This window comes from Elephas maximus, chromosome 13, assembly GCF_024166365.1.
Source record: "Elephas maximus indicus isolate mEleMax1 chromosome 13, mEleMax1 primary haplotype, whole genome shotgun sequence".
Lineage (NCBI taxonomy): Eukaryota > Metazoa > Chordata > Mammalia > Proboscidea > Elephantidae > Elephas > Elephas maximus.
The window spans coordinates 42,214,592-42,239,228 of NC_064831.1; the positions used below are offsets into that span (position 1 = coordinate 42,214,592).

A 24,637-nucleotide genomic window follows, 5' to 3' on the forward strand; every position below is an offset into this window, starting at 1 on the left:
ATGTGACAGCACATTACTCCTTTCCATTCTGGATTTCCTGTGTCCATTCAACCAACTCCTGTTCCTTTCTGCCTTCCCATCTCACCTCTGGGCAGGAGCTGCCCATTTAGTCTCATGTATCTACTTTAACTAAGAAGCACTCTTCACGTGTATCATTTTATGTCTTATAGTCTAGCCTATTCTTTGAAGAGTTGGCTTTAGGTATGGTTTTAGTTCTGGGTTAAAGTCCGAGGGCCATGTCTTCTGGGGTTCCTCCAGTCTCAGTCAGACCATTAAGCCTGTTTTTTTTTACTAGAATTTGAGTTCTGCATCCCACTTTTCTCCTGCTCCATCAGGGACTCTCTGTTGTGTCCCCTGTCAGGGCAGTCATTGGTGATAGCCCGGCACCATCTAGTACTAGTCTCAGGCTGAAGGAGTCTCTGGTTTATGTGGCCCTTTTTGTCTCTTGGGCTAATATTTTCCTTGTGTTTTTGATATTCTTCATTCTTTGCTCCAGGTGGGTTGGGACCAATGGATGCATCTTAGATGGCTGCTTGCTGGCTTTTAAGACCTTAGACGCCACTCACCAAAGTGTGATGCAGAACATTTTCTTCATAAACTTTGCTATGCCAGTGACCTAGATGTCCCCTGAAACCATGGTCCCCAGACCCATGTCCCTGCCACTCTGTCCCTCAAAATGTTTCTTTATATTCAGAAAACGTAGCTTTTGGTTTAGTCCCATTGTACTGACTTGCCCTGTACTGTTTTGTCCTTCCCTTCACCTAAGGTAATACTTGTGTACTATCTAATTAGTGAATACTCCTCTCTCTCCCACCCCACCCTTGTAACCATCAAGCAACATTTTCTTCTGTATTTAAACATTATCTTGAGTTCTTATAATAGTGGTCTCATACAGTATTTGTTATTTTGTTGCTGACTAATTTCACTCAGCATAATGCCTTCCAGATTCCTCCATATTATGAGACTTTTTGAGGATTTATCATGGTACATAATTCTTAGGATTTCTTCATTTTTTTTTAATTCTTTTATCTGATTTTCCTCAAATAAGTTGGTTTGAAGTGCTTTATCTTCTATCTCACTAATTCTGCCTTCCATTGCCTCAATTCTGCCTCTGTGAGTTTCTACTGAATTGTCTAATTCTGAAATTTTATTGTTAATCTTTTGGATTTCTGTTTGCTGTCTCTCTATGGATTCTTGCAGCTTCTTAAATTTGTCATTATGCTCTTGTATAACTTTGTTAAGTTTCTCTATTCCTTTGCCTGTGTGTTCCTTGGCTTGTTCTGTGTTTTGCCTGATCTCCTTTCTGATCTCTTAAAGAGCTCTGTATATTAATCCTTGAATTCTACCTCTGGTAATTCCAAGAAATTATCTTCCTCAGGAAGGTTTCTTGAGTCTTTGTTTTGGGCACTTTGGATCCCACCATAGTCTGCCTCTTTATGTGACTTGAAATTGACTGTTGTCTCCAAGCTGTCAATAAGTTATTATATTTATTTATTTTATGTCTGCTTACTGTGTCCTAGCTTCTTATTTTGTTTTGTTTTGATATGCCCAAATAGGCTGGTCATGTGAGCTGGTTTTATTGTCAATACCTTTGAAGCTCATACACTGTTATCAGGTGGTTAGAGCTGTTACTATGTATGTGAGTCCAGGAGTCTGTTTACTTTTCTTTTATGGATTCAGCTCAGGTGTCCAGGTAGCCAGTCATCAGGTGTGTGGTACAGGCTATCACCTACCATCCTAGACAGGCAAGGTGATTGGAGTAGACATAGCACAGGTATCTGGCTGCAGTAGGGGGTCATGTGCTGAGCAAGGCAGGGGGCTGATGTCTGCCACTGAATGTCTGGGAGGAAAGTATGTTCCTGTTCCCCAGAATGTGTAGGTGGATGGGTTTTGAAGCTGGGCTATGGGCACCCAATGCTGTTGGCTGTAAGGGCTGGGAGGTACCACTTATTCTTGGATCCCTGTTGTGGGTGGCTAGATAGCATGGATGTAGTCACAGTCCTGAGGCCCCTGATGTGGGTAGGTGAGGACACTGTCACCAATCTGCCAATCCATCTTATAGCTGATACAGTTGAATATAGGCTTTAGGTATATACCCAGTTGTACTGTGATAATGTGGGCCTCTGATTTTGAAATGAGCCCACACAGGGGTGAAAGACATTCAAAGTCCATGGACCCCTTATGTCTGTGCCTAGGCAAAGGGGCTGTACCTTCACTGAGTTCCCAGCTTAGGGGAGCTGGAAGATTATTTTTTTCCTGTTTGTTAATTTGTTCCCTCTCCAAAGCTGGGAGAATGACTCTGGGTGTGTGATAGGTCCTTCTTTCAGCCCAGAGGACACAGCAGTCACTGAAGCTGACCTAAGATCTGTGCATAGCAGGGAGAGGACAGGTAAATGGGTGAGAGTTTCTTCCCAAAGTGGGTGTTATTTGATCTGCACAGTAGGTTAGATGCAGGTACTTGTCTTTTGTCAATTTACCACTGCTTCTCACTGGTTCTGGAGAATTGAGTAGACTCTCAGTCACTTGGTCTCTCCCAATGTGGAAAATTCGTCCCAAGCACCACTGCTTGCCTCACCATGCATGCCAGCCGATCCAGCCTACAGGGTGCCAGTTCCTGCCAGGTCAGTTCTGGCAACTCCTTGCTGCTTCTGAACCATCTCTCCCTCCCCCTGACACTCAGTCCAATTCCTTAACTTTGCCTTTGATGTTCAGGGCTCCTAGGTTGTCATATGAAAATTGATTCACTTTATTTTGCAGGTCTTTGTTGTCAGAGCTACCACAGGAAGCGTCTGACTATTCTGCTATCTTTGCCCCACCTCCCCTCAAAGTAACTTTCTATTAAGGATTTTTCATAACATAAAACAAAACGTAAAACCAAGCACTCTTCCTTTTGAGAATGAAATGCCAGGTTACAATTCCTTGTCTATCAAAATCCCACTGTCTGAGTTCCCAGGAGGAAGATATATTTTAATTTCACACAATACTTTCAGGGAATATTCTCTACTCCCATACAATAGGGAAAAAACATTCCCCCCCGCCAAGATATTACACTCTCTTTGTTCAGAAATAGGATTTTATAATCAATAAATAATCAAATTAAGAGTCTGAAAATTAATAAAATATGAGTAAAAAGAGAAAGAAGCTTGATATTTTTATAAAAATAATTTGAATCTTTTGGAAAGAGTAAATAAAAGGTTCCGAAGTTGGTGTGGGTGAGACAATTTTAATACATAAGAGAAATTGTAAAAATCTGGATTTATTCTACGTCAGATTGTCTTGTGAGTATCTATAAATTATCACTTCTGTGTTGAGGGTCCTGACGAATGCCTTCAGATTTGAAGGTTGCGAGAAAGATTCACAAAACTCAGAAAAGCTATTATAGTAACAATTACAGTTTATTATGGCCAAAGTATAGAGAGTGAAAGCAGCAAAGGAGGAAGCTGCCTAGGGCAGAGTCCAGGAGAGATAAGGCAGAGAGCTTCTACTGGAGCTGAATAGACGGAACTTAAGTCTCCCAGGATGATGTGACAACATGTATGAAGTATTGCCAACCTGGAAAGCTTACTGGAACCTTGATGTACAGGGTTTTTATTGGAGATCAGTCACTTAAACTCACCATAATGACTCCAACCCCCCAGGTCAAACTGATACAGTGTAACTATGTAGCACTTAGCCCAAGGCCCCAAGTGTACAAAGACAATCTTATCAGGCAGGATATTCCAAAGGTTTGTAGGTTATCTCACAGATTTTCAAGATCCAGTCATTGCTTAGGAACTTGTCCACTGTGAGCACGCCAAGCCTGCTGAGTTAACTGTTTATTGTGCACTTCACTTTAGAGACGCCCAAGCTGAACTCATGTACCACAGTTGGATTTTATGTAAGAAAGACAATGTGGTCCACCTATCAGAGGAGTTGTACTCAAAGAAAAAGCCTTGTTTAAACCTCAGAAGATTGGCAAACACGTGTATATGTCTGTATTTCAAGTTGAAATTAAATGTTTAAAGCAAAATATCTGTTTTATTTTTTTATTCCTCAATTTAACTGGCTTTTAAAATTCTCTCACTAACTGCCTGTCCCAAATTTACCTGACAAAAGGGCTAATGGTCTTAAAATTCCTATATCTCGGAAATGAAACACAACATAAGGGTGGAATAAAGATTAAAAAAAAAAAAAATGAACTAACCAAGTTATTCTCACCAATCACAATAGAAATGCTGCAAAAATCATTATCATTCAACATGTTTAAAATGCTGCTCAGTGCCTGGTGCTCTTCTTCACCAATGTGGTTCTGGGTTTCAATATCAGACGAAAATACTGAACGCGATAGACATGTAATATAGAAACATATTAACAGCATTTTAAAGTAGGAATTTGGAGATTCCTCTAATTTTCTGATCTCATGCTTCAAAGTCAGGCTAGGTAGGAACAAATTTTTCTCCTGCCCTTCCTCTATGCTGCCCCCCCAGTAAGATGGAGGATTTGGCCACAGGTAGCAAGTGAGTAGGAATAGATATTCCCATTGCTGCACAAGTTTCACTGTGCATAATAGTGTGTTATTTCCCTTTTAAAAAGTCTCTGTCTCCTGCACATAGGAAGGGACATTAACACCATTCTTAAAACTGGAGGGAAGAATCAGCATCATTGTTCTAGAGATGTTCAGCTCTGCAATATCTTGTAAGAACTTCAGTACTGGCTTGATATTGGGTGTGGGCCAATGTCCCAACATGGTAGATAAGTCCTTTTAACCAAAATATTTCCAGTGACTGTGGCATCACTATTTTTGGAGAAATTATCTATATTTTATTAAATCAGATGTAGAGCAGTAGTAACAAATTCAGAACTTATTCATTTGGATTATGCTGTGCTGAACTTCAAAATATCCTGACCGCCAAAGGTTGAGGATTCAATCATATAGCAAAATTATTCTGCATAATTCATGACTTCATTATCAATCTTTAGTTGTGAGTTTTCATTAGAGACCTTTGCAAATATTTTTATAATAATGGCAAAAGTATAAAATTAGCATATTTTATCTTGAATTGGCTTCAAAATTATTCTATGTGAGGACAAACAGAAAATAATAATAATCATTTTTTTATTCTTGAGAAAGGTAGAGACATACTGAGTAATGAATTATTGATTCAATGTTGATGAACCTGAGTTTATCTTGAAACTTCTAACTTGGAATGGAGACTAGCTGAAGCTTAACCTCTGTTGGCTGATTCTGAACCTAGGTAAGATTGGAGGAGCTCCAGGAAATCCAAGTTATTGGACATTTTCTTGACAAAAATGTTTACGCATACAATTTAACTCACCCGACAAATATTTATTGCCATTGCCGTGCAAGGCATAACGGTAGGTGCTATTGGGAGCAAAAATCAATATTACACTGGATAAATATACACAAAAGAATGGTGCTTATGAAGGGAGATTTCACACAGGATCAAGGCAATAAATTCTGCTCTGAAACAAGGATTAAATATTTAAAACGTACACAGAATTATGATGCTGTCTCTGATGTCATAAGTTCGGTCATTTCTTCTCCAAATACAAACTACCATAGCATGAAAACAATATTTTAGTATGCATTGATATCGCATTCCTGCATGTTTGAGAATTCATTTCATCCCCAAATATTTTTCTTGTCTATATACCTAAAATAGTTACTCCATGACATGGCTAGTTTGATGATTTTGTCTGAATAAAGCTGTTACAGAATAAATGAAAATAATTTTTGTACATATTTACATTTGTTGTTGTTGGCTGATGTTGAGTCAGCCCCCTACTTGTGGTAATTACTTGCACAATAGTATTAAAACTTCATGATCCATAGACTTATTGGCCGAATTTTCAGAAATAGGCTGCCAGGCTTTTCTTACTAGTCTGTCTTAGTCTGGGTGCTCTGCTGAAGCTTTTTCAGCATCATAGTGACACACAAGCCTCCACCGACAGATGGCTGTTGGCTGTACTTGAGGCGTATTGACTGGGATTCAGGGTATCCTGAATGGAAGGTGAGAGTTCTGCCACTGAGACACCACTGCCCCATGTTTGTTCATTAGGATAGTTAAAAATACTAAATTGGCTAAACCTATTTGACCTCATGTAAAATTACTGATCGTTTTCCAAAGCAAAGTTGATTATTTAGCCTTGTTAGTATAACTTTATCTTACATTTAACACAAGTTACAGATTTTGTTGCATAATTTATTACAATGCTTAATTTTCATCTATCACTGAATCTTGGTTACTTAAATGAGGAAGTTATTATTCTATATAACTGCTGTCTAGGTAGATGTCAGGGCAACCCAATTACCTAGTTGCTCAAGTTCTTCCCATAAGGCTGGTTCTGCAAATCATCTCAACTGTGTCCTGCATGAAAGGAACACGGTCTGTATTAGGTAGGAATTGTTTTAGATAAATTGGTGGTGTTATTTTCATAAAAAGCATGATATTATAATTATTTTACTAGTGGTACAATTTAATGACTTTTCAATCATTATTATATTTGCTTCATATGGTAGGAATGTTACTCTTTTTCAAGGAGAATTTTTTTTTAACTGATATTAATGACAGACTCTTCCAATACTAACACTGCAGATTGTTTTAAGAGAAGTTATTTGTTTATTTATTTTTTGCAGTCCTTATTCAAGGTTAAATTGGACAGGAACTATTTTACAACTGAAAATGAGAAAAGAATGAGAGTGAGATAAAAGAGACAGAGAGAGAGTGAAAAATTTTGCCACGTAATTTAATCAAATATTCTCCCTGGGGGAAAAAAGTGTCAAAAAACTAGAGAAGGCATGAAAATTGATAGATAAATTAACTTCTTGTAAAATCATTTCCCACATTATCAGAGCATTTGTTTTCAAATGTCAGAAGCAGATAAAATAATTTTACCACAGACATTGCTTCAAGGAGAAGGCTAAAATTCACAGAAGCACTAGAACAACGAAGGATACAATATCTCTCAAGGGTGTATATTAAGACTAAATTGCACATTGAGCAGAAAAACAGTGCTTTTGATGGCTGAATTTTTGAGTTGTTTCTGCATGGGTTTGGGATAATTATAAATGATGAAATATTGTAAAGCATAGATAGTAATATCTGCCAAGCTACATTTATTAAGATTGAATACACAGGGAGCATTAAAATGCCACACAATGCAATTTGTTATGTTGAATTTTAAGAAATCTCAAGACAGATTAAAAAATGACATTAGAACAAATCATCTGTCTTTGCCTCTTGTTATAACTCTTTCCATTATTATTATTTTTTCTTTCATCATTTACAACCTTTATTTCTTTAGCATTTACAGGCATCTATCTCCTTGAAGAGCCTTTTGCTTTTATCTCCCTTCCTTCCTTCCATCTCCCTTCCTTCCTTCCTTCCTTCCTTCCTTCCTTCCTTCCTTCCTTCCTTCCTTCCTTCCTTCCTTCCTTCCTTCCTTCCTTCCTTCCTTCCTTCCTTCCTTCCTTCCTTCCTTCCTTCCTTCCTTCCTTCCTTCCTTCCTTCCTTCCTTCCTTCCTTCCTTCCTTCCTTCCTTCCTTCCTTCCTTCCTTCTTCCTCCCTCCCTCCCTCCCTCCCTTCCTCCCTCCGTCCCTCCCTCCCTCTCTCCCTCCCTCCTCTTCCTTTCTTTCTCTCTTTCAGCCTTTCTTGAACTTCTATTATCCAGATGTTTGCTTCAATGGCAAAATTAATGGCACTTTAAAATTTTCTCTTTCATTTTAAGCTTTAAGTACCTGACCTTTCCTGCCTATTTAATCTCCTTTTTCTTCAGCTTTGCCCAGTGGTCAAAAGCAGCTAATTAACTAGTGTCCAGGCAGAGGAGGACAAAGGTTTGCACCTGCCTGATATGCATTTTATCTCACCATTCAATTGTGTTTAGAATTTGGTGAAGCCTGGCTTGGTTGAGCAAGCTCTTTCATGTTTGTTCTGACACTTAGTCCTCACATCTTGAACATAACTACAATCAGTTGCTCTGGCCAGAATGCTTCTCTAGCCTACATGATTCCGTAGATCAAATGCTTATACTATGAGAAGACACTACAGATCCATGGCTCATTAGAAGACTGTACAGAGTTTAAAAAAAAAATGATGCTACATAGATATGTGCTTTAGGCCGCTTAAAGGACCAGGCAATTACAGTCAATAAGAGTATATACTCAGTAAAAGTCTAGGAAAATGGGATTTTCCTGCATGCATCCCGATGTAGCAATATTATTACATACATTGGACATAGACTTGAATGAGAAATAATTCTGCCCAGCAGCCTTTTCGTATTAAATGTATAGCCTTGGGATTGGACAGAATTATTCCCCTTGGCTCTTGAGAATGGAGGTGCTCCAGGGATTATACTGAAGAGAAAAGGATGCTTGTATTTTCTGACCCTTGTGAATGTCTGTGAAGAATGTCTCATTCACCTTTGTGTTGTGGGAGTATGTCAAAGCCCATCTGGTACTATGATGCTATGACAGCACTAAAGTAAACCATGAATGAGGAGAGGGTACCGTGGCCACCTCAATCATTGATAGTTTGCTCTAGTCGTTCCAGAACCTCTCCCAAATCCTAAGCCTAAAACCCAAATGAGATCCCTGGGAGATGGATAAAGGAAAAATGCTGATAGGATAGTTCTAGTATTGGCAGCCCAATTCTAGAACTATGTTTGGTAAGCTAGCACATATTTAATAAAAATAATGAGTACCAAAAGGCTTTTGTGTAAAGGACTTCGATTCCTTAACAACAGGTACTCTCTTAAATGAAGAGGCTTGATGCACTTTCTGGAAACTATTTCATGTCAAGCAGGAGCCTTTGATTCTACAAATTTTCATCTTTTTTTTATTTTTTGTAGTTATTTAGGGATGAATAGCCAGTTATAAACAAAGACAGCCAGTTATGAATAAAGATTCAGGTTGTTTAGCAATAGCTACTTTACAAGGAGAACTAAATACCTTTTTAATTTGGAAGCAAACTTAAAACAAATGATCATGTTAGTTGAAGTGCTTCCCTTGGGGAATATGATAGGTAAGAACAGGCAATAGAGTTTGGCATGTGGTAAGTAATTTTGGAATGCAGTGTAGCTGAGAAATATTTTGATTTGTTTCCTGTTGATTTCTTGGCTGGGATTCTGGGCACAAAATGAGAAAATCAAAATAATAGGAATATGTGAGAGTTTAATTTTTTATGTTTAAAATGCCATTTTAAAATTAGTCTAAAAATAATCAGATCCAGTTTGAATTTACTAACGAAGGCCTGTAATTAGATTTTTACTTTGTGATGGCACAGCTGCAAATCAGAACTTACGAAGGTAAGTCTAGCTGAAGCCACCCAGCTTGTCCATTACTGAAATAAAAATGGGATAGATAGAAGAGAAGCCGGCCTTCACTAAATTTTAGTTGCTCTAGTCTCTAGTGTTTGGAGAAGGCCATAGTGTGTGTGTATATATATATATATATATATATATATATATATATATATATATATATATTCTTTTTTGTATATTCACACGGCGAATTCTGTTCAAGGGCCTATAGCTCTCTTATTGTTCACTTAACTGACTCAAGGAGAATGCTCCCTCAGTATGATGAAGATGATCAATAGTGTTTCTCTGGGTGAGCGTTGAACCTTGTCAGCTCACCTAAGGAATTTTCCTGTAGAAACACACTTTGTGCTAGATGACTGCTGGCCAACTCTTCATCTTCTAGAACTTAAACGTCTGTGTAGGCCTGAGATGCTGCTGCTAAGGAGACTGCCTGTGCTGAAGTGCATGCCAGCTGCACATGACCAGTCTAATGATTTAAAAAAAAAAATTAATTTAACAGACTTAGTTTTTTAGAGCAATTTCAAAACCTGTTGCCATTCAAGTCGATTTTGATTCATAGCAACCCTACAGGACAGAGTAGAACTGCCTCCCAGGGTTTCCAATGTTGTAAATCTTTACTGAAGCGGACTGCCATGTCTTTCTCCCGCTGAGCAGCTGGTGGTTTTGAACTGCCATCCTTTGGGTTAGCAGCCAAGCTTAATCACTGTGCCACCAGGGCGCCTTAAAGCCATGTTAGGTTTACAGAAAAATTGTGCAGAAGGTACAGAGAGTCCCCAGATACCACCCTACCCACTGCAGACACTTTCTCCTATTATTAGCCTATCCCATTCCTGAGCTGCATGTTATGGATGCTGACACGGATACGGTATTATTAACTACAGGCCAGAGTTTACATTAGGGCTGCTTCTTTATGTTGTACAGTCCTATGCCTTTTGACAACTGCATAACGTCATGTGTCAACCATTACAGTAACTTACAGAATAGCTTCACTGCACTAAAAGGATAATTATTTTAATTAATGCTTTTTCATCTTTCTATAATAACTATTTTGCAATGCCTGCTTTACTACTGAAGTGAAATTCAGAAGTAATCTAACCTGTCTACACACATAATTTAAAAAAAAATGAATGCCATAAATAGAAAAAGAAAAGCAAGAGATTATAGTATGCATTGCAATAGGTAGATACTCAAGCGAACTTTACCAGAGGACAAAAAATAATCCCACAATTTCCCAAGAAACCCTTAGGGAAGAGGGCTAACCCCATTGAGACCCCTTCTGTAAAGAAAGTGCATTAAAGTCCTTGTTAAGTCCTTGGGTTCTAGATTAATATTTTTGCAACTGGCTAAAGCAGCGGGGCCCTCTTTTCCAAGGCATGTATCACATCACTTATACAGATATATGCTATATGAAAAGTATATAAAGCAGATGTAAGCTCTTCCTCGCTTCTCGTCCTCCACCCCGTGACTGTCCTTGAGGCACCTCTGGTCTAGGGCTTTGGATGTCTGATTGTTTTAGTGGCATCTTGAGCACTAACAATAAGTTGAGTGCATGAAAGGGAATCTGTTTTATTAGTGATTTCTTCCTTAAACTTTTTTTTTTCCCTTAGAACAATAGGGCAATTACCTCAACCTTACTATTGAAAGGAGTTTTAGAGAATGGAGAAGATAAATGAATGTCCTGTGGGAAGATTTCTCAGGAAGGTTCGATATAATCCTTCATCTCACAGCTAAAGGAAATAACAAATGTTTAAGTGGCTGTAACGTTCAACTTGCTAAATGCTCCAAGGCTGTTCTAACTTCAGATAGGCTACTCATGTGTAAAATGAAGCCATTTGAGGACAGACTTTCTAGCATTCCTTCCGGTTCCAAATACAGATTACAACTTTACCTGATGAATGAATGTGGGACATAGACAATGTTCCTCACTAACACTTTCTAGATTTTCTTGTGTTGATGATCAGGTATCTCTTACGGTCTTCCTTTTTGGACTAGCATATCATAGAATTAAAGTCTTTTAGATTCAGAAGAAATCTAAGGAAAGCCTAGTACAAGCTATACATTTTTTAAGTGATGCAGTAAGACCAAGAGCTATAAGGAGATTTGCCCAAGATCACACACAAAGGCAGCTGTCTAACGTGAAACACATGCTGGCTTTGAAATACGATACCATCTGTCATGGATTGAATTGTGTCCCCCCAAAATATGTGTCAACTTGGTTAGGCCATGATTCCCAGTATTGCACGGTTGTCCTCTATTTTGTGATTTTCCTATGTGTTATAAATCATAATCTCTGCCTCTGGTTAAAGAGGATTTGGGTGGGATGTAACACCCTTGCTCAGGTGTTACATCCCAACATAAAGGAAGTTTCCCTGGGGTGTGGCCTGTATTATCTTTTATCTTAAAAGAGATAAAAGGAAAGGGAAGCAAGCAGAGAGTGGGACACCTCATAACATCAACAAAGCAGCACCAGGAGCAGAGCGTGTCCCATGCAGAGACGCTCCTAGTCCAGGGGAAGATTGATGGCAAGGACTTTCCTCCAGAGCCAACAGAGAAACCATTCCCTGGAGCTGACACCCTGAATTTGGACTAGCCTACTGGAGTATGAGAAAATAAATTTCTCTTTGTTAAAGCCATCCACTTGTGGTATTCCTGTCACAGCAGCACTAGATGCCTAAGACAACATCTAATAAGCTCCATCCCAAGAGGAATTTAAATGTTTACTGGTTTGGACATTATCAGACACCAGAAATTAAATATTTGTTCTAGCCAACAAGACTGGTTTTATTAACTGGCAGGAACCAGGCATGTTGCAGGACCTGAGTTCTGATATGGTTAATATGACGGGCTCGCTCCTTATTACATTACTGATGGCCAGAGAGCAAGTCTTACGGGTTTAATTCTACAGAGTATCACCATGAGCTTCTAATAAAAACCTGTTACAGTTTAAAGGGGTGTCCCCGGGTGGCACAAATGATTAAGTACTCAACTACTAGTTGAAAAGTTAGGGTATTCAAATTTACCCTGAAGTACTTCAGAGGACTGTCCTGGTGATCTGCTTCCAAAAGGTTACAGCCTTGAAAACTTCATGGAGCTGTTCTCCTGTGCACACATGGGTTGCCATGGGTTGGAATCTACTGGAGGCAACTAAGAACAATGACCACCCTGTGTAAGTAGGCAGAGTAGAAAAACCAAGACAGAAGCTAGATCTATATCTGAATCAGGGAAGAAATCTGGGTCAAGGATCAAGTAACACAATTCTAAAATTTTTACTTTTTAGTTTTGGAGATCTTATTGAATTTTCAAAAATATTTATGCCACCAAAAAGGTTATATGGTGACCCCACATCTGTTCCTTTTAGTGTTTTCATTTCTGTATTGTTGTTGAAAGGCAAGAAAAATGATTAATTTTCAATTTGCCTTGTCAGAATATAATAGAGTTTGTATTTTACAATAAAATATTGAATAGAATTTTTGACACATTAAAATCATTTTACCAAGTTATAATATGTCTAGAATAAAATAGGCAAATTTTAAATGCACAGTTAGATGAAGCTTTACTTATATATGTACAGCAGTGTTATCCCTACCCCAATCAAAACATGAAACATTTGTCTCACTGCCTAAACCTCTATCTTGACTTTGTTACCAGGGGCTGGTTTTGCCTCTTCTTGACTTTCATATAAATTGGCTAATACAGTATGTTGAGTCAAAATTTTAATGCATAGTTTAATCTCAGTGGACATTGCACACTTGGTTTTGGAAGTGCTATTTACAGGCTTTAGAAATCTCTTATTTTGCTGCCCATTTTTCTAGTCATGTTGTTGTTTGCTGTCAAGCTGGCTCCTCCGCTCATGGTGACTTATGTATAATAGAATGAAAACATTGCCCGGTCCTCTGCCACCTTCATGATCACCGGTATGTTTGAGTCCTTTGTTGTGGCACTTGTGTCAATCCATCTCATTGCTTCCTTCATTTTTGCTGACCCTCTATTTTACCAAACATGATATCCTTTTCTAGGGATTGGTCTTTCCTGATGACATGTCCAAAGTAACGGAGATGGAGTTTCACCATTCTCACTTTGAAGAAGCATTCCAGTTATATTTCTTCTAAGACTTATTTTTGTCATAAAACCAATCCCATTATCATTGAGTCGATTCTGACTCATAGCAACCCTTTAGGACAGAGTAGAGCTGCCCCATAGGATTCAAACTGCTGACCTTTTGGTTAGCAGCTGAGATCTTAACCACTGCACCACCAGGGCTCCATTGTGTTGTCATAAACATTGTGTTGTCATACTGGTCCATAATTAGTCCAGAGTGATGAAATTAAATCATTAACTTACAAGGAGTACTTGCATTACTTACATAAAGTATTTTGGTTGATCAGAATAAAAACTTTATGATAGTATTGTAGGAATTGTATTGAAAATTGCATTGATGTTTTCACCTTAATCTATTCTCCATTTACTGCTCTAGAACAAATTATCTTCCATTTTTGGTAAAATTTAAGAAGGTGTAGTTTAGTATTTTAGTAAGTTTATATTAAGGTAGTCTTGTTATTTCCCTGACTCTGATCTTATACCTAATTAGCTAGGCTTCTACATTTTTGTATGAGAAAGAATCATTACCACAGCAATTAGTTCCTGGAGTTTACTCCTGTATCCAAGTCTTTACTTAAATCATTTATTCTCATTCTTGGACAGAAGAGCTCACTGACTCTCATCATTGTTCTTGCTCTTGGTGGCCTTACCTTCTTCACTATCCTCTGATAACCTGCTCCTAGATCTACCTACCAAGTGCTGGCCATATGCTAAGCTCCTTACAAGGAATCTCATTTAATCTCCCAAAATAACCCTATGGAGATATTTCATCAGAAGAAGAATCTGAGGCTTAAAGAAGTTGACTCGTTCTTGTTCATGCGGTTAGCAAGCATCTGAGATAACACTGGTAGGTACCTAATATTTTAACTTTAGAATCTACACTTGAATGTCTCAAATGTCCAGGTAGAGGTCATATTCAAACAGCCTAATACAATGCAGTATAGGTATTGGACAAAGTGGTCTTACTTTGTGGAGCCAGATTCTATCAGCATCAAGAGGTTTATGATATTGATGCAGCTTCCGCTGTATAGATGTCAGGATTCTGGCTAAGTGGGTGGAGTTTTGGGCAGCACTCTAGGGAGAACACTGGAGTACAAATCAGTAAACAAGAAAAAGCAAATCATGAAGACTGGACAAACACAGCAGAAGGCAAGAAAGGTAGCTACATTAGGTAAGCACACAGATTCTGAAAGTTTTCCCCAATCACCCCACTTCAGGAAAAAAGTCTTTCTGATGCCTCTGTCCAATGGTAGCCTGAGCCAGTTGTGCTGCCAATATGGTCAGCAGTGCTAGAATTTAAGCTTTCAAGAGATATGCCACAATGATTGACCAGGCTAAGAAGGAGAGGTGTTGACCAATATGTGTCGTGTTCAATGATTTCCTTTATTTATAAAATGAATGTTTAAAAAGATGAGTGGGTGTTTTGTGTGTTTATTTGAACTCCAGCAACCATTAAAACCTGACAGAGCAGCATAAAAATAGCCTCAGGCTATGTTGACCTTCCAGTCATATAAATTGGCTTGTTTATTGAGCAAAATTAATATTAATGGCTATTAGTCCTCATTAAGGGATTTTAGCAAATTAAAGGTTGATAGAAAACATTTGTCTTTCACCTTTCGTTCCCAAGGCCAGCGCTGGTGATGTCATTAGACATTAAAGAATTGCACGTGTTCAGCAGCAAGGAAGCACACACACACACACACACACACACACGCACACCCCCTACACATACAATATTATCACACCTAAAACATATATGCATTTTTTTTCATGAGCTGAATCTTAGAACAACCTCAGAAATGTTAAAAAAGAAATTCATGGGCTTGACTTTTTTGTTTTGTTAAAATATCATTATTTTCTGTGTTTCTAGGTTCTGAACACTGATACTACTAAATTCTTTGTAAAGAAACCAAAGAAAAGCATAACTTTTGATTTTGTTTTTCCATTATTTCCCTTTTCTAACCTTCTTTTTTCTTGTATTGCCAGAAAATGATTGGTTTCAGTAGCTGATATATATTCTATATCTTTTAATATTTTATCTAATTATAAAAACAATATATTTTTCTCTAAATATGAAATTATGCTATGGTTTTTTTAAAAAATCACCTAAAACTGAATCACCTAGTGAAATCATTCTGATGCTTTGCTTTGTTTCTTAGTCTTTTATCTTAATGTGTACGTGGCACATACATGATATATAAGTTGCCATTAAGTCAACTCCGAGTGCCTTAATGGTTTGTGCCACCCAAGGACTCTGTATTTGTAGATACAAAAAAAAAAAAAAAAAAAAAAACAGCTGACATTGAGTCACCTTCAACTTATGGCAAACCCATGTATGTCAGAGTAGAGTTGTGGTCCGTAGGGGTTTTCAATGGCTAATTTTTCAAAAGTAGATAGTCAGCCCTTTCTTCAAAGGCACCTCTGAGTGGTCTCAAACCTCAAAACCTTTGGGTTAGCAGCTGAGTTAGTTAACCATTTGTGCCATCCAGAGACTCCATGCATAATATAAGCCAAAAACCCAAATCCAGTGCTGTCAAGTCGATTCCGACTCATAGCGACCCTATAGGACAGAGTAGAACTGCCCCATAGAGTTTCCAAGGAGTGCCTGGCAGATTCAAACTGCTGACCCTTTGGTTAGCAGCCGTAGCACTTAACCACTATGCCACCATACATAATATAGTCATAGTAAAATTTTATTATCATATACAAGTACATTTAATACATTAGTTTAATCTAATATGTAATATCTATTGCATATTTTATTAATTGGGTTTGAAATATGAGTACCATTAGGTGCCTTTTTCATTTAATATTATATAAGATTTTCATTAACATAATAAAATATTGGGTGAAAACACGACTTCAATGGCTGTGAAATATTGTCAAATGTCAAATGCATGTTTTTTAACTCCTTTACTTTTTTTTTTTAATTTGGTGTAAGTATGGCTGTCTCTGATTACTTTTTGTCTTAATTTACAGTTAAGGTTTTCCTCATCTTTATATTTTTAATCTTTTTTGTCATTTCAATTATGAGGGGGTTAACTTAACCTTGGGAGGAGCCTTGGTGGTACAGTAGTTAAAGCACTCGACTGCTAACCTAAAGGTCAGTGATTTGAACCCAACAGCTGCTCCACAGGAGAAAGATGTGTCAGTCTGCTTTTGTAAACATTTACAGCTTTGGAAATCCTGTGGGGCAGTTCTACTCTGTCCTACAGGGTCAGTATAAGTCAGAACAGACTCGATGGCCGCAGGGTTTTTTTTTTTTAGCATAATATGATATTATATATACATTTTCACTCTTTTATTGCAAAAGTAAAAACGTGTTTCTTGCAGAAAAATTAATGTTTAAATACAATTCAGCAATTTCTGTTCTCCCCTGCCCCCCTCCCAAAAAACCCAAACCCGTTGCCATCAAGTCAATTCTGTTAATATTTTATGTATACATTTCAATTACACATGCATTAAAAAAAAAAAAAAACAGTTGTCATTGATTTGATTCCAAGCCATGGCAACCCCATGAGTGTCAGAGTAGAACTGTGCTCCACAGGGTTTTCAACGGCTCATTTTCCAGATGTAGATCACCAGACCTTTCTATCAGTCCTCCTCTCGGTGGACTCCAGCTGCAAACCTTTTGTTTAGCAGCTGAGTGACTTAACTATTTGTACCACCCAAGGACACTGGATACGCACATTTGCATATATATTTATTTATCAAGCAAAACAACTATTCTAAATATGGGATTAATTGTTTTTAGCCCACTTTTATTAAAATATTCTGAAATTTTCATATTATTTCATATGGAAATATCATTAATAGCAGATAATATTCCACAGTATCATAAATTTTTTATTGGTCCCTTTGGTCATTTACATTGTTATCAATTTTTTTTTAATTTTTTTGTGAAGGCTAAAGAAACCAGTAAATAACCCTGTAGCTATGTCTTTGACGTATCAATCATTATTTATTTAGAATAAATTCATGGAAGTAGAATTTGTGAGGCAAAGGCCCTACAAAATATTAAGGATTTTGGTTCAAAAAGTATTATTTAATTTCTTCAGTCATCTTGTTTATATTTTCTGTTTTCCCTGCTTTCTCGAGTTTTCTTGTGAATGTCTTTATTCTTAATGACTATTTACTTTTTTCTCTTCTTTTAGTGAACTGAAATATTTATGTTGTATTTGTACTAGTGTTTTTCTACAAATTAAAAAAAAATCATAAAACTGGTAGTTTCCTAATAAACCCATTGCCATGGAGTTGATTCTGACTCATAGTGGCTCTATAGATTGTTATTCCTGTGCTATTGTTTGCTGTCTTGTCTTAGTTATCTAGTGGTGCTATAACAGAAACACCACAAGTGGATGGCTTTAACAAAGAGAAATGTATTTCCTCACAGTAAAGTAGGCTAGAAGTCCAAATTCAGGGCATCAGCTCCAGGGGAAAGCTTTCTCTCTCTGTCAGCTCTGCAGGAAGGCAGTTCTTATCAATCTTCCCCTGGACTAGGAGCTTCTCCGTGCAGGAACCGCAGGTACAAAGGATGCACTCTGCTCCCAGCACTGCTTTCTTGGTGGTATGAAGTCCCCCTGCTTCTCTCTTTTATATCCAGAAGAAACTGGCTCAAGACACAATCCAATCCCATAGTCTGAGTCCTGCCTCATCAACACAGCTGCTGCCCATCCTCCCTCATTAACATCATAGAGGCAGGCTTTACAACACATAGGAAAATCACATCAGATGACAAAATGGTGGACAATCACACAATACTGGGACTCATGGCCCAGCCAAATTGATACACATATTTTTGGGGGACACAGTTTAATCCACGACACCTGTCTTCAGATTTCTAAGTGGAAGGGGATCAACTTGATTTGGGCATTCTAAAATATCAGAAAGTGTCTAATATCTCACCTTTGATCCTTGCATGTTCCAGTTTGTAGAAGCTTTATTACCAAGTATTGGATGGCAACAGCCTAGTCCAGACCCAGAAAGAATGGCCCCAGGATTGGGTGAGACATTGGTGGAAGAGTAGACACAAGGTGAAAAAGGGACAGAGGATGACTGTGGTGTCTAGCATGGCCTCAGTGGGCAGCAGAGATGGCAAAGCAGCAGAAGGGGCCTCAAGAAAAAAAAAAAAAAAAAACCCAAACCCACTACCGTCAAGTCAATTTTGACTCATAGCGACCCTAAAGGACAGAGTAGAACTGTTCCAAAGGGTTTCCAAGGAGTGCCTGGTGGATTTGAACTGCCAATCTTTTGGTTAGCAGCCGTAGCTCTTAACCACTACACCACCAGGGCTTACAAAAGGGGCCTCAAGCACAGTGAAATTAGGCAGATGAGAGATGAGCCACAAGCAAGGCCATGAGAGCCTTGATAAAAACACTGTTGTGGGGCATGGCTTGGCCTGATACCATCAAAGTTCTGGCTTATAAAGGGTGGTGAATAGGGAAAATCAACGAAATACTGTTATTGCCTTTCAAGGTAGGGGCTCTCATTCCTTTCCTGTTTAGGCCTAAGCTGACCGTGTCAGGTGAGTCAGGAGGATCCCTCAGGCAGGCAATCAGAGTCAAGAGAGCCAGAGAGCCAACTGCTTGACATTCCCCATGTAAAGTCAAATTACTCGAATTATCTCAGAGAACATATAGAATTAGCTCATTCCTCTAATACATTGCAGTTCTTTGTGACCTTTTTGGAATGCCTGGAAATATTTTCTCAAGAGAATTAGTTAATTTAAGCAAACATTAATTTTTTGGACTTTCTTCCCATATTCTATATTCCTTAATTTACCCAAGTAAAAACTTTCATTTACTGAAAGATTTCCCAACTTTTTAATAGTTTTGTCTGAGGAGCTAAAATCTGTGGTGACAGTTGCTATAGAAATTCTTGGAAACAGATCAAAATACAATTGAAATGGTCTTTTAATTTGTAAACTAATACAAATCTTGACACTATTATATTTTTCCTTATAGAAAAGTAAATGGCCTATTTGAAATATTAGATATCATTATTTCAGCACATTGGACAGATTGACAAAAAATACATAATTAATTGGCTAATCTTTAAAAAGAGCTACTCCCTGTATTGGAAAAAAAAAAAAAATTATTCTTCATGCTCTCAAAAAAAAAAAGATATATGTCAATTTAGTCCATTCTTAAATATATCATCCACTTAGTTCTCATCTCTCATTTTACTTCCCAACTTCCGTTTATCAGGTTAAAATGTATAATTACAAATTTTCTTAGACTGTTTAATCTAATCTAAAAGAGAAATGAAATTTATATGGTTTTATTATCCTTCAATCTATTAACCTATCCTGATCATTTTAAGTTATTAGCAGTGATATTGCCTTACTTTTTTTAGTCCTTGACAGTTTTTATAGCGCTGTCACAGCCTTTATCTTACTTTACTTGGCCTTTTAACAAATAAACATGATAGATATTATATAGTTCGAAGAGGAGAAAACTGAGATGGAATAACCTACCTAACTTGTATTGGGTTAGAAAAACATCAGTTGTCATTTTCTCCCACTGTCACCTCCATCTGTGCTTTTAATCTCTTTCAGTTTCTCAGTTGCCAAATTGAATTTTTCCATCAACCCAGTAATTTATTTCATTAAGGGGCTACAGCCTGTTCCAATAACTTCTCAATCCTTACTAAAAAAAAAAAAAAAAGTGGTAATATTTATTAAATGTTTTGGACTAATAAATTCTTTGCAATTGTTATAACTTTTCAATTATGAAACCAGTGCATCTATTTAAGACTAAACATTCATGGAACATTTCCAGAGTCAGGGGTTTTGAAAAAATATTATATATATCAATTTTTCTTTTGCTTTGCCCTGGACTTTGGAGTTATAGGATTACTCTGGTTCCTCCAAAAAACAAACATTCAAATTTTATAATTCCTCCCTCAGGTCATAGTCTAATGTGGGTATTCCTGATTAGTGGGCAGTTTTCCTCCATGAGGTCATTCAGGGAGCTCAGACTCTTTCCATTTTTGGTCTCCACCATCCCCTGGGGCCTTTGAGTTACCTGCCTCAGGTTTATCTGTTTCTTAAATGCTTTAACATGGAGGTGACACAGACCCAGAGTCTAGGTGGTACAAATAGTTAAGTGCTGGACTACTAACTGAAAGGTTGGTGGTTCAAGCTCACCCAGAGGTACCACAGAAGACAGTCCTGGTGATCTGCTTCTGAAAGGTGACGGCCTTGAAAACCCTATGGAGTGCAGTTCTATTCTGTACACTCGGGATCGCCATGAGTCAGAATCAGCTAGACAGTAACTAACAACAAGAAGTCACACAGGCAAACCTGAATGCAAGGCAGCTAGGAAATGTGTTTCTGATTGGGGAGCTACCTGGCAGCACCAACACCACACTATGGAAGGGGCAGGCAAATTTTTCGTGGATGGTTCTAACCCTCAATGCCACAAAAAAATTAAAACTGTGAAAACTAATGGTAGCTAATGTGTGATGCTATTTCATAACAAAGTAATGAAGGGCTTCAGGATTGTGCAGACAACTTTTCAAGGGCATGGCCACGTTCGTGCAGAGGATGAAGCTGTGTTCAGCCTCTCTCACTCTTCTGAATGGTTGTTTTAACTTCTTGACTACCCCAAAGCCGACTGGTCATCTGCAAGACTTGGGCTCAAGGCAGCGTTTCCTGAGCCTCATCTACTGATAGTTTGTCCCCAGCTATGAGTTCTCAAGTAGCCTCAGTTGGGATATCTCTTGTTTTGAAAGAAAGATTTGGCATCATCTCTAACTTCAGATGGAGGAAAGTCCAGCCTCACTATTTCCCAGTCAGTACCTGGTACACTGCAGCAGAATGAGATTGAAGGATTCCTGTTTTAAATAATTATCCTGAAAAATCTGACAGAATGTGAAATGAAGAAAAAGTCATGTTTTTAAAGGGGATTTCAACTCTCTGAAGGACTTGCTAAATAAGAAGCCTCAATTGTTTATCGTTAAGAGATAAAACATTGTAAGTGGAAAAAAGCCCCCAAACACTGCCTGATATTGAGAGTGTAACCTTTTGCTGATATCCATTTTAAGGACTCAGTAATAGAATCCATAAAGTATCTGATTAAAATCCTTCATGGTGTAATTAAGCTCATTTCCTCTGTGTTATTCTCCTTAAGGATAAAGACGATAGTTGGTTACGCTAGTTGGCCTACTGCAATCTGTTTTTTCACTGCCTACATGTTTTCATTTTCTTAGGGATAAATGCAAAACCCTCTCCTGAAGTACAGTTTCATTCTGCCTTCAATTTTCAAATCTTATTTTACCTGCATCTTGCTTTTCAAAATTGAGATCGGTCTAGAATTTTATATATCACTGTCAACATTTAAGGAATACAGTAGCTTTCTATTTGACAATAGGTCTTGCTTTTGAAAACTAATACAAACGCAAGAAGCAAGTAAGAGGACAAGTAAAAATAGCAGATAGATTAGAGTGGTAGGAAGCTCACCATGCCCTTCATGTGGACTTTAAAAGGAATAATACACATAAATGAGAAAAAAAAAAATGAAATCAAGTTTGTAATCTATAGTGTGTTGCCAAGGATTCTAATTTCTCTACTTGTATAATTAACTATGCCACTCATTAACTTTAGAGAATCCTTTTAAGTCTCGTTACTTAAACATAGTCTCATGCTAGGTAATTATGAAAAATGTAAGGCAAAGATTTTTTTAGAAATATAATTCATTCAGGTTGCCTCAAAAGCACTTACCTTAGGGGGATGTACTAAATTAGCCACGCTTTTGAGATACTTTCCAAACCAGATAATAGAAAGGAGCCTGTGCAGAAGCCTCTCATTTCAGCTTAGGCTAAGTATGTAAGAGTGTGGTTTGTTGAAATCATGATGTGCTCCACAGCAAAAAGAGAATTCATCAAAGGCGGAAAATGTTAATTTCCTACTCCCTGTAAGTGAAAGTTTAGAAAATAAAATGGCAAGATCTATACAACTGTGGAGATAATGGAGCTTGCCTACTGAGCTGGACCACAGGTGAGATGATTTTCATAAGCACCATTTTAACCAGGAAAATTGATGCCATACAGCAATGATAAAAGGATTCCTAGGAGGTTTTTTATTTATTTATTATTATTGTACTTTAGATGGATAACAGAGCAGAACAAACTAGGTTCTCCTTAAACGGTTAGTACACATATTGTTTCATGACATTGGTTAACAACTCCATGACATGTCCACACTCTCCCTTCTCGACGTTGGGTTCCCTATTACCAGCTTTCCTGTCCCCTCCTACCTTCTGGTATGTACCCCTGGGCTGGTGTGCCCCTTTAGTCTCATTTTGTTTTATGGGTCTGTCTAATCTTTGGCTGAAGGGTGAACCTCAGGAGTGACTTCATTACTGAGCTAAAGGGGTTTCTGGGGGCCATACTCTCAGAATTTCTCCAGTGTCTGTCAGGCCAGTAAGTCTGGTCGTTTTTTGGGAGTTAGAATTTTGTTCTACAGTTTTCTCCAGCTCTGCCTGGGACCCTCTATTGTGATCCCTGTCAGAGCAGTCAGTGGTGGTAGCCAGGCACCATCTAGTTGTACTGGACTCAGTCTTGTGGATGCCCTGGTAGTTGTGGCCCATTAGTCCTTCGGACTAATATTTCCCTTGTGTCTTTAGTTTTCTTTGTTTTCCCTTGCTCCCAAAGGGGTGAGACCAGTGGAGTATCTTAGATGGTAGCTTACAGGCTTTTAAGACCCCAGACGCTACTCACCAAAGTAGAATATAGAACATTTTTTTTATAAACTATGTTATGTCAACTGAGCTAGGTGTTCCCCCACAGGAGGGCTTTTTATTGTTGTTGGTGTTCTAAAAGAACATTAACTTCTGAAACCATGCTGAAATGCAGTAGATTAGAAGATAGCAAACTTGAATTCTAGACCAAAATTTGTTACTTTTTTCCCCCAGTGAATGGTTGATCTGAGAATTGAATGAGGTAATATATCTGCAAGTGACTGGCACATGTACCAGATTCAGGAATCCTTTCAATTACATATGGTCTATTTTCAGTGGCACAATTTGTTAAGTGCTCAACTATTAACTGAAAGGCTGGCAGTTTGAACCAATCAGAGGTGCCTTGGAAGACAGGCTTGATGGTCTGCTTCCAAAAGATCACAGCCTAGAAAACCCTATGGAGTACAATCCTATTCTGCACATGCAGAATTGCTATGAGTCAAATCCACTCAACAAAGACTGTTTTGCTTTTTTTTTAAATCTTGAAAACTATGTAGCATTGTAGCCCCTGAAGGTGGTGCTTAGATTGGTCTACTGTGTATTGTATTTATTTGGGTTGTATCGCTTTCTGCTTTGGATTATTGAGAACAGGGTCTTTACCTTCCTCACTGTTGCTGACCACAGTTCTCTCAAAAGGTTCTCAAAAAATATGTATTTGGCCTAAATTAAATAATTGAGTTTTCAAATGAAAATAGATTGTGAACTGAATTTGTTTCCCCCTTTGTAATATTAGGTGGGAGAGGCTATTCAGAGGAGGATGAAGTCCAGCTTTGAAAGCAATGAGAACTTTAGAAAACCGAAAAAGATGTGGAATAGTAAACGAGAAAAATTTAATTAATTAAGACTCGATAAACAAAAAGCTCAATCTCTAGGCATTCCCTTGAAATTATAAAATTCTATCCTAGTTTTAGTTTATGGGTCTCCTTAAGATTAATTATCATTATATTTGCAAGGAACTATGTAAGCAGAGGTAAGAGAACACTGCATTTTATGGTGGAGTTCACTGACTCATTTTATGTTTTTTTCCTGCTAATTTGAGCTAATTCAGTTTCATATCCTTTCAACGAAGGCAAATATTACAATTTAGCAGTATTCTAGGCAAACTAGGAAAATATCTTTTTGTAGAGGGAATAGTACAGAGAATCAGTAGTACCTTTATAACAAATTGATTTTTGTTTTTTTTGAAATTTTGAGGTACTTGCAAGAGCAGAATTGTATCCTTATTGGGACGAGTGTGAGCGTGTATGTGTGTGTGTGTGTGCATGTGTGTGTGCACTCATATGTACACTGTCAAGTAATAAATATTTAGGAATTACTCAAGGAGAGATCACTTGCTACCAAATGGTGGAAAACAGTGAAGGCTAGAAGAAGGGGAAATTTGCATTTATCAGCACCTGCTTTGGGGAAAGCCCTGCGCTTGATGCTTTATATTTGCAATTTTATCGAATTCTCACGAGTCCAGTGTAGAAGATATCATTACC

The 24,637-nt window shown here is 37.8% G+C and overlaps 1 protein-coding gene across 12 annotated transcripts in view; it reads left to right on the forward strand.

Moving 5' to 3' along the window:
• INPP4B (inositol polyphosphate-4-phosphatase type II B) overlaps positions 1-24,637 on the forward strand; it is a 976,853-nt gene that overhangs the window by 206,618 nt on the left and 745,598 nt on the right. The gene's annotated exons all lie outside the window — the stretch shown is intronic.